This window comes from Pseudophryne corroboree, chromosome 2 (genome assembly GCF_028390025.1).
Source record: "Pseudophryne corroboree isolate aPseCor3 chromosome 2, aPseCor3.hap2, whole genome shotgun sequence".
NCBI classification, from domain to species: Eukaryota; Metazoa; Chordata; class Amphibia; order Anura; family Myobatrachidae; genus Pseudophryne; species Pseudophryne corroboree.
This window is the reverse complement of record NC_086445.1, coordinates 196657824-196670563: the sequence shown is the minus strand read 5'-3', so window position 1 is coordinate 196670563 and position 12740 is coordinate 196657824. Positions and strand designations below refer to the sequence as shown.

At 42.5% G+C, this 12740-nt stretch overlaps 1 protein-coding gene and 2 non-coding genes across 3 annotated transcripts in view; all 3 read right to left on the bottom strand.

Annotated features, from left to right (window-relative positions):
- NCKAP1L (NCK associated protein 1 like) overlaps nt 1-12740 on the bottom strand; it is a 616762-nt gene that overhangs the window by 41797 nt on the left and 562225 nt on the right. The gene's annotated exons all lie outside the window — the stretch shown is intronic.
- Nucleotides 5863-5981, bottom strand: LOC135054307 (5S ribosomal RNA). Its single transcript, XR_010243491.1, has one exon. It is a non-coding gene; the product is annotated as a 5S ribosomal RNA (ribosomal RNA).
- On the bottom strand, nt 12330-12448 carry LOC135054291 (5S ribosomal RNA). The gene has a single exon (XR_010243488.1). It is a non-coding gene; the product is annotated as a 5S ribosomal RNA (ribosomal RNA).

Below are 12740 nucleotides of genomic sequence, written 5' to 3'. Positions count from 1 at the left end.
AGTAGGCGTAACACTCAAGGATCCATCGGAGGAATCCCAGTCAGGAGAGGACTCGTCAGACTTGCCAGTGACATGGCCTGCAGGACAATTGACGTTCCTGTCTAAGGAGGAAATTGACACTGAGGGAGTTGGTGGTGTGGTTTGCAGGAGCTTGGGTACAAGAGGAAGGGATTTAGTTGTCAGTGGACTGCTTCCGCTGTCACCCAAAGTTTTCGAACTGGTCAATGACTTCTGATGAATGCGCTCCAGGTGACGTATAAGGGAGGATGTTCCTAGGTGGTTAACGTCCTTACCCCTACTTATTACAGCTTGACAAAGGCAACACACGGCTTGACACCTGTTGTCCGCATTTCTGTTAAAATAATTCCACACCGAAGAGATGATTTTTTTTGTAATTTGACCAGGCATGTCAATGGCCATATTCGTCCCACGGACAACAGGTGTCTCCCCGGGTGCCTGACTTAAACAAACCACCTCACCATCAGAATCCTCCTTGTCAATTTCCTCCTTAGCGCCAGCAACACCCATATCCTCATCCTGGTGTACTTCAACAGTGACATCTTCAATTTGACTATCAGGAACTGGACTGTGGGTGCTCCTTCCAGCACTACCAGGGGGCGTGCAAATGGTGGAAGGAGCCACCTCTTCCCGTCCAGTGTTGGGAAGGTCAGGCATCGCAACCGACACAATTGGACTCTCCTTGGGGATTTGTGATTTAAAAGAACGCACAGTTCTTTGCTGTGCTTTTGCCATCTTAACTCTTTTCAGTTTTCTAGTGGGAGGATGAGTGCTTCCATCCTCATGTGAAGCTGAACCACTAGCCATGAACATAGGCCAGGGCCTCAGCCCTTCCTTGCCACTCCGTGTCGTAAATGGCATATTGGCAAGTTTACGCTTCTCCTCAGACGCTTTTAATTTAGATTTTTGGGTCATTTTACTAAAATTTAGTTTTTTGGATTTTACATGCTCTCTACTATGACATTGGGCATCGGCCTTGGTAGACGACGTTAATGGCATTGAATCGTCTCTGCCATGACTAGTGGCAGCAGCTTCAGCACTAGGTGGAAGTGGATCTTGATCTTTCCCAATTTCACCCTCCACATTTATGTTCTCCACTTTTTAATGTGTGGAATTATATGCCAGTAATATTATTATATGAATAGCAATGGCCTACTGTACTGTACAACTATATACTGTTGGTCACCAAAATGCTGCACTGTACTACTATATATACTGCTCACAAAAATGCAGCACAGATATGGAATGGATACTTGCAGTGACACAGAGCTGCAAGATACAGCAATGGCCTACTGTACTGTACAACTATATACTGTTGGTCACCAGGTCACCAAAATGCTGCACTGTACTACTATATATACTGCTCACAGAAATGCAGCACAGATATTGAATGGATACTTGCAGTGACACAGAGCTGCAAGATACAGCAATGACCTACTGTACTGTAGCACTTTATACTGTTGGTCACCAAAATGCTGCACTGTACTACTATATATACTGCTCACAAAAATGCAGCACAGTTATGAAATGGATACTTGCAGTGACACAGAGCTGCAAGATACAGCAATGGCCTACTGTACAACTATATACTGTTGGTCACCAAAATGATGCACTGTACTACTATAAATACTGCTCACAAAAATGCAGCACAGATATGGAATGGATACTTGCAGTGACACAGAGCTGCAAGATACAGCAATGGCCTACTGTACTGTACAACTATATACTGTTGGTCACCAAAATGCTGTACTGTACTATAAAGATGAGCGGGTTCGGTTCCTCTGAATCCGAACCCGCCCGAACTTCAGTTTTTTCTTCACGGGTCCGAGCGACTCGGATCTTCCCGCCTTGCTCGGTTAACCCGAGCGCGCCCGAACGTCATCATCCCGCTGTCGGATTCTCGCGAGGCTCGGATTCTATCGCGAGACTCGGATTCTATATAAGGAGCCGCGCGTCGCCGCCATTTTCACACGTGCATTGAGATTCATAGGGAGAGGACGTGGCTGGCGTCCTCTCCGTTTAGAGAAGAGAGTGAGACAGTAGAGAGAGACACAGTAGTAGTAATTTTGGGGAGCATTATTAGGAGGAGTACTACTATACTACTACTACTTGCTGAAGTGATATAGATTAGATAGTGTGACTGTATTAATTATCTGACTTGTGGGGGAGACACTGACAGTGGGGAGCAGTTAGAGTCTGAGAGCAGGACTCAGGAGTACATATAACGTACAGTGCACACTTTTGCTGCCAGAGTCAGTGCCACACTGCCATTGTGACCACACTGACCACCAGACCAGTATAATATATTTTGTTATTGTCTGCTTAGGAGTACTACTTGCAAGTTGCTGATAGTGTGACCAGTGACCTGACCACCAGTTTAATAATCAATCACCACCAGTTTAATATATATATATATATATATAATTGTATATAATATATATATATATATATATAATATTGTATACCACCTACCCGTGGTTTTTTTTTTTTCATTCTTCTTTATACATACTACTATAGTAGCTTACTGTAGCAGTCTGCGGTGCTGCTGAGCGGACAGTGTCCAGCAGGTCCGTCATCAGTCATTACATAATAAATATATATACCTGTCCGGCTGCAGTACTAGTGATATTATATATACATATATATTGATTTCATCTCATTATCATCCAGTCTATATTAGCAGCAGACACAGTACGTTAGTCCACGGCTGTAGCTACCTCTGTGTCGGCACTCGGCAGTCCATCCATAATTGTATACCACCTCCCCGTGGTTTTTTTTTTTCTTTCTTCTTTGTACATACTACTATAGTATAGTAGCTTACTGTAGCAGTCTGCGGTGCTGCTGAGCTGACAATGTCCAGCAGGTCCGTCATCAGTCATTACATAATAAATATACATACCTGTCCGGCTGCAGTACTAGTGATATTATATTGATTTCATCTCATTATCATCCAGTCTATATTAGCAGCAGACACAGTACGGTAGTCCACGGCTGTAGCTACCTCTGTGTCGGCACTCGGCAGTCCATCCATAATTGTATACCACCTCCCCGTGGTTTTTTTTTTCTTTCTTCTTTGTACATACTACTATAGTATAGTAGCTTACTGTAGCAGTCTGCGGTGCTGCTGAGCTGACAGTGTCCAGCAGGTCCGTCATCAGTCATTACATAATAAATATACATACCTGTCCGGCTGCAGTACTAGTGATATTATATATACATATATATATATTGATTTCATATCATTATCATCCAGTCTATATTAGCAGCAGACACAGTACGGTAGTCCACGGCTGTAGCTACCTCTGTGTCGGCACTCGGCAGTCCATCCATAATTGTATACCACCTCCCCGTGGTTTTTTTTTTCTTTCTTCTTTGTACATACTACTATAGTATAGTAGCTTACTGTAGCAGTCTGCGGTGCTGCTGAGCTGACAGTGTCCAGCAGGTCCGTCATCAGTCATTACATAATAAATATACATACCTGTCCGGCTGCAGTACTAGTGATATTATATTGATTTCATCTCATTATCATCCAGTCTATATTAGCAGCAGACACAGTACGGTAGTCCACGGCTGTAGCTACCTCTGTGTCGGCACTCGGCAGTCCATCCATAATTGTATACCACCTCCCCGTGGTTTTTTTTTCTTTCTTTCTTTCTTCTTTGTACATACTAGTATAGTATAGTAGCTTACTGTAGCAGTCTGCGGTGCTGCTGAGCTGACAGTGTCCAGCAGGTCCGTCATCAGTCATTACATAATAAATATACATACCTGTCCGGCTGCAGTACTAGTGATATTATATTGATTTCATCTCATTATCATCCAGTCTATATTAGCAGCAGACACAGTACGGTAGTCCACGGCTGTAGCTACCTCTGTGTCGGCACTCGGCAGTCCATCCATAATTGTATACCACCTCCCCGTGGTTTTTTTTTTCTTTCTTCTTTGTACATACTACTATAGTATAGTAGCTTACTGTAGCAGTCTGCGGTGCTGCTGAGCTGACAGTGTCCAGCAGGTCCGTCATCAGTCATTACATAATAAATATACATACCTGTCCGGCTGCAGTACTAGTGATATTATATTGATTTCATCTCATTATCATCCAGTCTATATTAGCAGCAGACACAGTACGTTAGTCCACGGCTGTAGCTACCTCTGTGTCGGCACTCGGCAGTCCATCCATAATTGTATACCACCTCCCCGTGGTTTTTTTTTTTCTTTCTTCTTTGTACATACTACTATAGTATAGTAGCTTACTGTAGCAGTCTGCGGTGCTGCTGAGCTGACAGTGTCCAGCAGGTCCGTCATCAGTCATTACATAATAAATATACATACCTGTCCGGCTGCAGTACTAGTGATATTATATTGATTTCATCTCATTATCATCCAGTCTATATTAGCAGCAGACACAGTACGGTAGTCCACGGCTGTAGCTACCTCTGTGTCGGCACTCGGCAGTCCATCCATAATTGTATACCACCTCCCCGTGGTTTTTTTTTTTCTTTCTTCTTTGTACATACTACTATAGTATAGTAGCTTACTGTAGCAGTCTGCGGTGCTGCTGAGCTGACAGTGTCCAGCAGGTCCGTCATCAGTCATTACATAATAAATATACATACCTGTCCGGCTGCAGTACTAGTGATATTATATTGATTTCATCTCATTATCATCCAGTCTATATTAGCAGCAGACACAGTACGGTAGTCCACGGCTGTAGCTACCTCTGTGTCGGCACTCGGCAGTCCATCCATAATTGTATACCACCTCCCCGTGGTTTTTTTTTTCTTTCTTTCTTCTTTGTACATACTACTATAGTATAGTAGCTTACTGTAGCAGTCTGCAGTGCTGCTGAGCTGACAGTGTCCAGCAGGTCCGTCATCAGTCATTACATAATAAATATACATACCTGTCCGGCTGCAGTACTAGTGATATTATATTGATTTCATCTCATTATCATCCAGTCTATATTAGCAGCAGACACAGTACGGTAGTCCACGGCTGTAGCTACCTCTGTGTCGGCACTCGGCAGTCCATCCATAATTGTATACCACCTCCCCGTGGTTTTTTTTTTTCTTTCTTCTTTGTACATACTACTATAGTATAGTAGCTTACTGTAGCAGTCTGCGGTGCTGCTGAGCTGACAGTGTCCAGCAGGTCCGTCATCAGTCATTACATAATAAATATACATACCTGTCCGGCTGCAGTACTAGTGATATTATATTGATTTCATCTCATTATCATCCAGTCTATATTAGCAGCAGACACAGTACGGTAGTCGAACTTTAATACAATGGGGAGAGAAAAGAAGGCTCTTGTGTGGGCGCACTCTTGTAGAAAAAAATAAATTTGATGAGATAATTAAGATGAAATATTTAAAACATAACTTTTATTAGCTTTTATTACAAAAAAGGTTATTACCGGAGATCTATCCTTCAAAATGCAACATAGAAAGCATCTTGGTAAAATAAAATGTTCTGGTCTCTTATTGGTAAAGAGTGTGTGAAAGGGTGGTAGACATTAGTTGGTCATACCCCCATTCCCCTTGACCAGTACAGGCTTGCTGTATTGATGGAACCACAGGGTGGTCGAGACACAAAATTAATAGCTATGCTCTTATGGCTTATAGAAAATTAGAGAAATGATCAGAAGTCACTCCTCTGGGTATAGTACAGGAAAAAAGACGACATGCACCTATCTGAATTCAAGACAATGATAACGGTAGAGGCAGGTATGGCACCTCAAGTAGATGGTGCCCGTGACCGATAGGTCTGGAGGTTATTGGATAGAAAAAAGTGGTGATACTGCTGTTGGTGTTACTGCCACATAAGTGAGGAAAATCCTACTCTACAACACCAGGTATTCACAGGTGGTCTCCCTTCCTGGTACTGACCTGGCCCAACGCTGTTTAGCTTCCAAGATCAGACGAGATCGGGCGCTGGCAGCGTGGTATGGTAGTAGAGAATTTTATGTGAACACCAATGAGAGTGCACCTATATATGAATAATGAAAATTAGGACCGACAGAGAAGAAATAGATAGAAGATCGTGTAAATGGGTGGATCTGCTTTTCACGTTAGACCCGATCCGAAATTCCCACTCACGTGGTGCAGTGTACCGGGAATCGTGAATGAGAGTCCACGAAAAAGTGGTGATCTATCGAAGATTGGACTTGTGAGAATTGATACTAGAATTCACAGACAGAGAAATCCATGACTGCTGGTATATTATGATTGTCCAAACAGATAGTATATAAGAAGAAATGCTGGTGAAACCAGGTGAATATGTGGTCACTCAGGTAATGCAGTTTTTAAAAAAAACTCAGGATGAAGTTTGAAAATTGTAAAATTATGTGGTGAGGTGTCAAATTCACCAAAACTGCACAAACATATATCTGTTGACCAAATGTATCATAGGATATTTGCCTTGCAACCCCAGATAGGATATAGAATGCTATAATAGGTATATGTTAATTCTATGCATGCATCAATTGCTGTGAGGAGGCAGGAATAGAAATAGATGGGAACCAACACATTCATAAATATAACAGATATATTAGTCATATGTGTGAACTGGTAACGCTTTAAAATATAAGCTGATTTCCAATAGTATGCTAGATGCTAGATAAATGCTAATGCAGACCTCTGATCAATCACCCCTATGCTGTACACTCAATGCAAGATAATTAAGACAGTGCTGCTGAGAATTGCAATAGGAGTTGCTATCCGTGGCATGCAGCCACTGGATAGTGGGGCTTACGGTTTCACCAGAGATATGAGGAAGCCAAGAGAGCAAGAAAGGTAAATATGGCTAAATGCCAAGATGCGGTAGTGTCGACGAGACCCCTGTTCCTGGATGCGGAAGACGCGTTTCGCCCTGGGGCTTGTTCACTTCCGGGTTCCGTGCTGTCCAGTGTGGGGAGAGGGCTTTTATGTCCGCCCCTGTTAGAGCTTGGCCAATCCGGAGATGTCGTCTGGTGGGTGTGATCTCCCCATGTGTGTAGTTGCTAGGAGACCGCAGTAATGAAGACGTCAGATCGGGAGGCGGAAGATGCGTCACCCATCGCGAGATCGCGGACGCCATCTTGGATATGGGAAAAATACCCTTACAATTAGGATTTGTGTGGGCGGTTGCTAAGAGACTACAATAGCGAAGCTAAGACGTCAGATCGGGAGGCGGGAGATGCATCACCCATCGCGAGATTGCGGACGTCATCATGGATATGGGAGGAATACCATTGAGATCAAGATTAGTGTGGACGGTTGCTAAGAGACTACCATAGCGGAGCTGAGACGTCATAACCGGAGGGCTGAAAACATTTGGTGATAGTAGATCGCTATTTTAGATGTGGGAAATAATAGGCCGTAAATAGGTAGCAAATGCCCTTATTACATAGCTTCACTGTAAAAATGCTAATCTTACAGATTGATAATGACAGGCGATATGATTAAAAGAAAAGTACAAGAGAACTGAGAAAAGGGGGATGAAAGATTATAATGCATTAAAATAAATTAAATGAATAAAATACATGTGAATGAATATACATAATGATGATGTAAATAATGATAAAACTGCTGGATTCAAGGGGGTATGTGGAATAAGGAATAGGCTGGATAGGCCTAGTGGAAATTAGTGAGGGATAAGCTGTGCGTGCCTCGAGCAATGGTGAGTGGAAGGTGAATGCAGGAGTAGAGGGGTCAAGGGATAACTATTATGGTACCTGAGGAAATAAATGTAGGTGTATGTGGGGAAACCAATAAATGTGTGCAGTGAAGAAACCACATGATAGGGGAATAATTGAAAACGGGGATTAGTTGTGGGTGCATTGGTGTGCAGTGACCACGGGCAAAAACAAAAATGATTTATTTTGAATTTACAAAGATTTAAGGGAGGTGAGGGGTAGGTATACCTGATTGGTTGTTGATGGGGGGAGGCCGGGGGTTAATGAGGTGAATGTTGGCTGGTGGTGGAGAATTAAAACTAGGGGTGAGGAGGAATGATGGGTTGTGAAGAGATGTGACATGGTGTCGGAATGTGATGTAGATAAAAAGTAAAAATGTGCATATAATATACATGCAATTGAAGGTGTGTGTGTATGAATCACCTGTGAGAAAAATACTGGATAAAATTATTAATAAAGATTCTAAGATGTATATGGTAGTTGAGAGGCTGATGAAATATTATTTACAGGAAAACTCCGTAGTTAATGGTTTCATTCAGACCGAAGGGTTTCAGGCTGTTCAAGCGGAAGATCCATTCACTTTCCTTTTTGTATAATTCTTTGGTTATGTCTCCTCCCCGTATTCCGAGATGTACTCGATCTAAACAGAAGGTCTTGAACCCTTTGATGGATCCTTTATGAACAGAGTTGAAATGTCTCGCTACCGATGTGAGCTGTTTCATTCTGTTAAGATCTCTGGAGGCATTGCGGATGTTACCAAGGTGTTCTAAGATTCTTTCTTTCCATTTACGTGTAGTCATGCCTACATACTTGAGATTACACTCACACGTTATGCAATATATCACCGCCTGCGTATTACAGTTAAAGAAGTGTTGTAGCTTGACCGACTGGTCAAACCTGTCGATGACCGTGTTGGTTTGCAAGATTTGAGGGCATGATTTGCAATGGCCGCAGGGAAAAGAACCTGTGATAGAAGGTTTTTTGGTATTTGAGGAGATCAAATGGCTGTGCACTAGATGGTCTCTCATATTTTTTGATCTGCGCCAGCTCATTTGCAGTGGGGAGTCAAAGAGGGGTGCCAAATCTGGATCCAATTGTAAAATAGGGAGATGTCTGGTTATTGCTCCCTTCAACTTCCTCCATTCAGGGCAGAAAGTTCCAATAAAGCGGACAGTGTCTTCCTGCTCCGTACTCTTATTTTTCTTACCAAAAATCAGACTCTCTCTTTTGGTTGCTGCTATAGCAGTATATGCCCGCTTGAGTGAGCGTCTGCTGTAGCCTCTATCCAGGAGGCGGTTAGTTAGTTCCAAGCTTTTGGCCTTGAAGGTAGAGTCTTCTGAGCAGTTGCGTCTCAGGCGTAGGTATTCCCCTTTGGGGATGTTTTCCACGGTAGGCGGAAAATGGGAGCTTGTTTGGTGAAGGAGACTGTTAGTAGCAGTCTCCTTCCGGAATAATTCCGTTTCTAGAAATCCTGCATTGGATTTGTAGATACTGAGGTCTAAGAATGGTACTCTTGTTGGGCTGATGAAGTGTGTCAGAGTAATATTGAGTTCATTATGGTTAAGAATCTGAATGAACTCCAAGAGTAAGCTCTTATTGCCATTCCAAATCAGGAAGACATCATCGATGTATCTTAGCCACAGTATTATATGTGTGGTGTATTTTTCATTGCAGATGTTGAACACGTGGAAATGCTCCCACCACCCCAAAAAGAGATTTGCATATGTAGGTGCACATGCTGCCCCCATAGCAGTTCCCCTGATTTGTAAGAAAAACTGGTCTTGAAACACAAAATAGTTTTTGGAGAGGACAAAGGTGAGTAACTGTAAAAGAAAATCAGAAAAATCATTGGACCCAGTTTGGTCCAAAAAGAATTTGGTTGCAGACAAACCTTGTTGATGATTGATGCTAGAATAAAGTGCCTCAACATCCAAGGTTGCTAGGAGGAAGTCGTCCTCAAAGTGGATGTTGTGAATTTTTCGCAATAAGTCAGCAGTGTCTTGTAGATAGGATGGTAAGTCAAGGACGAAGTCACGTAGATGTAAATCTAGAAAGCGACTCGGCTGCTCCAGCAGTCCTCCATTACCCGACATTATCGGTCTGCCAGGTGGCACCTGGATGTCTTTATGAATCTTCGGAAGAAGATAGAAAGTTGGAGTTCTCGGGTTTTGGACAGTCAGATATGCTGCTTCTTGTTTGGTAATGGTTCCCTGTGTAGCAGCCTCTTGTATTAAAGAGGTATAGGCTTTTTGGAACCTTTTGGTGGGATCGTTGAGAAGTTTCTGATAGCAAAGGGGGTTAAACAGTTGTCTATGTGCTTCCGTGATATACATTTCTAACGGCCATAGCACAATGTTACCACCCTTGTCCGAAGGTTTGATAATTACGTCTCTCCATGTTTCCATCTCACGTAATGCTTTCCTTTCTTGAAAGTTGAGATTTCTAGTTGGATATTGATGGGAAGTTTTGATTCGGACGTAAATATCGTCAAATTCTTTCGACACCCTGTTAAGAAAAACCCTAATTTCCGGGCTGGTATTATCGGGTGGGAAAAATGAAGACTTGGGTTTACATTTAGCTCGGCAAGGAGTGCTATCTTGTATGTTCGATTCCACTAGTAGGTCCTCCAGGATTTGGACTGTTTGGAGCTCTTCAGGGGATAAGTCTGTGATGTTATCACTATCTCGTCTTGCATGGTGTTTTGCAAAGAACTTTTTTAGAAGGAGTTTTCTGCCAAATAATCTGAGATCTTTCTCCCAGCAGAATCTGTTAAATGATCTCGAGGGTGAGAAAGAGAGGCCTTTGGCTAACACATCCATATGTGAGGATGAGAGGGGTCTACCCGATAGGTTTATGACCTGTAGGGAGGATGAGGAAGGGTGAGTTATCTTAACGTCTTCCTCTGTCTGGCCGGATACCTGGCGGTCCTTGATAGGTCCCAGTCGGGGTTGCGTCTGTCGCCTCTTCTTTCCCCCCCGCCGGGTTTTCCTTGATTTTTGTCCCGGCCTCTTTGTTTCGAACCCTGGCCTAAAAAACGTGGGGAAAATTCTCCTTCTCTCTGATTGAGTCTGGCGTTGTCTGAAGTCTCACTAGACGAATCTCCACTATTTGAAGATTCAAATTCTGAGAAAGTCGAGTCGTCCCTCTGTCTTCGATTCCTGCTCTGGGGTATGGAATTCCACCTAAAAATGTCCCCACGTGAGAAATCTCGTTTGTCCCTGATAAATTTGTTCCGCTTCCGATCTGCTATTGTTTGTTCATATAACTTGAGTTCTTTTTGATGTTTCTCAAAAGCTGTCTGAAAAGACAAATCTTTTTCCCAAGTTTCTAGGTTATGACCCAATTCCTCTATTTCTTTTTCCACTTGGTCTATGAGTAGTGTGTCATGTTTGACCAAGAGATGTAATAGTTCTTGGGAACACTTCAAGAGTGCTGTCTCCCACTCAGTCTTCAAGTTCTCCGTAGCCAATGGAAAAGAGGGGAATATTTTGGGTCTCAACCCCCGGGGCACGATCTTGTGTTTAATATAATTCTGTAGTGTGGTAATGTCCCACGATAGGCGAGTCCTTTTCTGAAAGCTTTTTTGTAATCTAGAAAAAGTGGTTTTCCAGTCTGAATCAGTGGGGGATTCTTCGAAGTTTTCTGAGAAGAAATCCCCAAAAGTCTCCGGATTTTGTCGTTTTGTTAGCTCCGCTTTTAATGAAAAAGTGGTCATAATCAAGACTGCTTCAAAAGATTAAGTAAAAATGTTACTGCTAAAATGAACAGATCCGGTAAGGAAAACGTTATCATATAATGAGATAAAGAAGACCGTGCCAAGGATCAGAGACTGTTTATGCAACAGTAGAGAATACTATACAGAAACCTAGGGCGATCCGGCACCGGATGGACTAATCAGGAAAAATGCTAGCATTAGAGAAGAGAAAACCAAATTTGGACAATAGGTTACCCTAAGAAAATAGGGGAGAAAAGGGGCAAAAAATTTGCCCTTTCAATATTGTATGAAATATACGTGTAGATGTTAATTTTGTCCTAGTTGGTGGTGCACCCAGAGCCAGAAAGTATGCGAACTTTAATACAATGGGGAGAGAAAAGAAGGCTCTTGTGTGGGCGCACTCTTGTAGAAAAAAATAAATTTGATGAGATAATTAAGATGAAATATTTAAAACATAACTTTTATTAGCTTTTATTACAAAAAAGGTTATTACCGGAGATCTATCCTTCAAAATGCAACATAGAAAGCATCTTGGTAAAATAAAATGTTCTGGTCTCTTATTGGTAAAGAGTGTGTGAAAGGGTGGTAGACATTAGTTGGTCATACCCCCATTCCCCTTGACCAGTACAGGCTTGCTGTATTGATGGAACCACAGGGTGGTCGAGACACAAAATTAATAGCTATGCTCTTATGGCTTATAGAAAATTAGAGAAATGATCAGAAGTCACTCCTCTGGGTATAGTACAGGAAAAAAGACGACATGCACCTATCTGAATTCAAGACAATGATAACGGTAGAGGCAGGTATGGCACCTCAAGTAGATGGTGCCCGTGACCGATAGGTCTGGAGGTTATTGGATAGAAAAAAGTGGTGATACTGCTGTTGGTGTTACTGCCACATAAGTGAGGAAAATCCTACTCTACAACACCAGGTATTCACAGGTGGTCTCCCTTCCTGGTACTGACCTGGCCCAACGCTGTTTAGCTTCCAAGATCAGACGAGATCGGGCGCTGGCAGCGTGGTATGGTAGTAGAGAATTTTATGTGAACACCAATGAGAGTGCACCTATATATGAATAATGAAAATTAGGACCGACAGAGAAGAAATAGATAGAAGATCGTGTAAATGGGTGGATCTGCTTTTCACGTTAGACCCGATCCGAAATTCCCACTCACGTGGTGCAGTGTACCGGGAATCGTGAATGAGAGTCCACGAAAAAGTGGTGATCTATCGAAGATTGGACTTGTGAGAATTGATACTAGAATTCACAGACAGAGAAATCCATGACTGCTGGTATATTATGATTGTCCAAACAGATAGTATATAA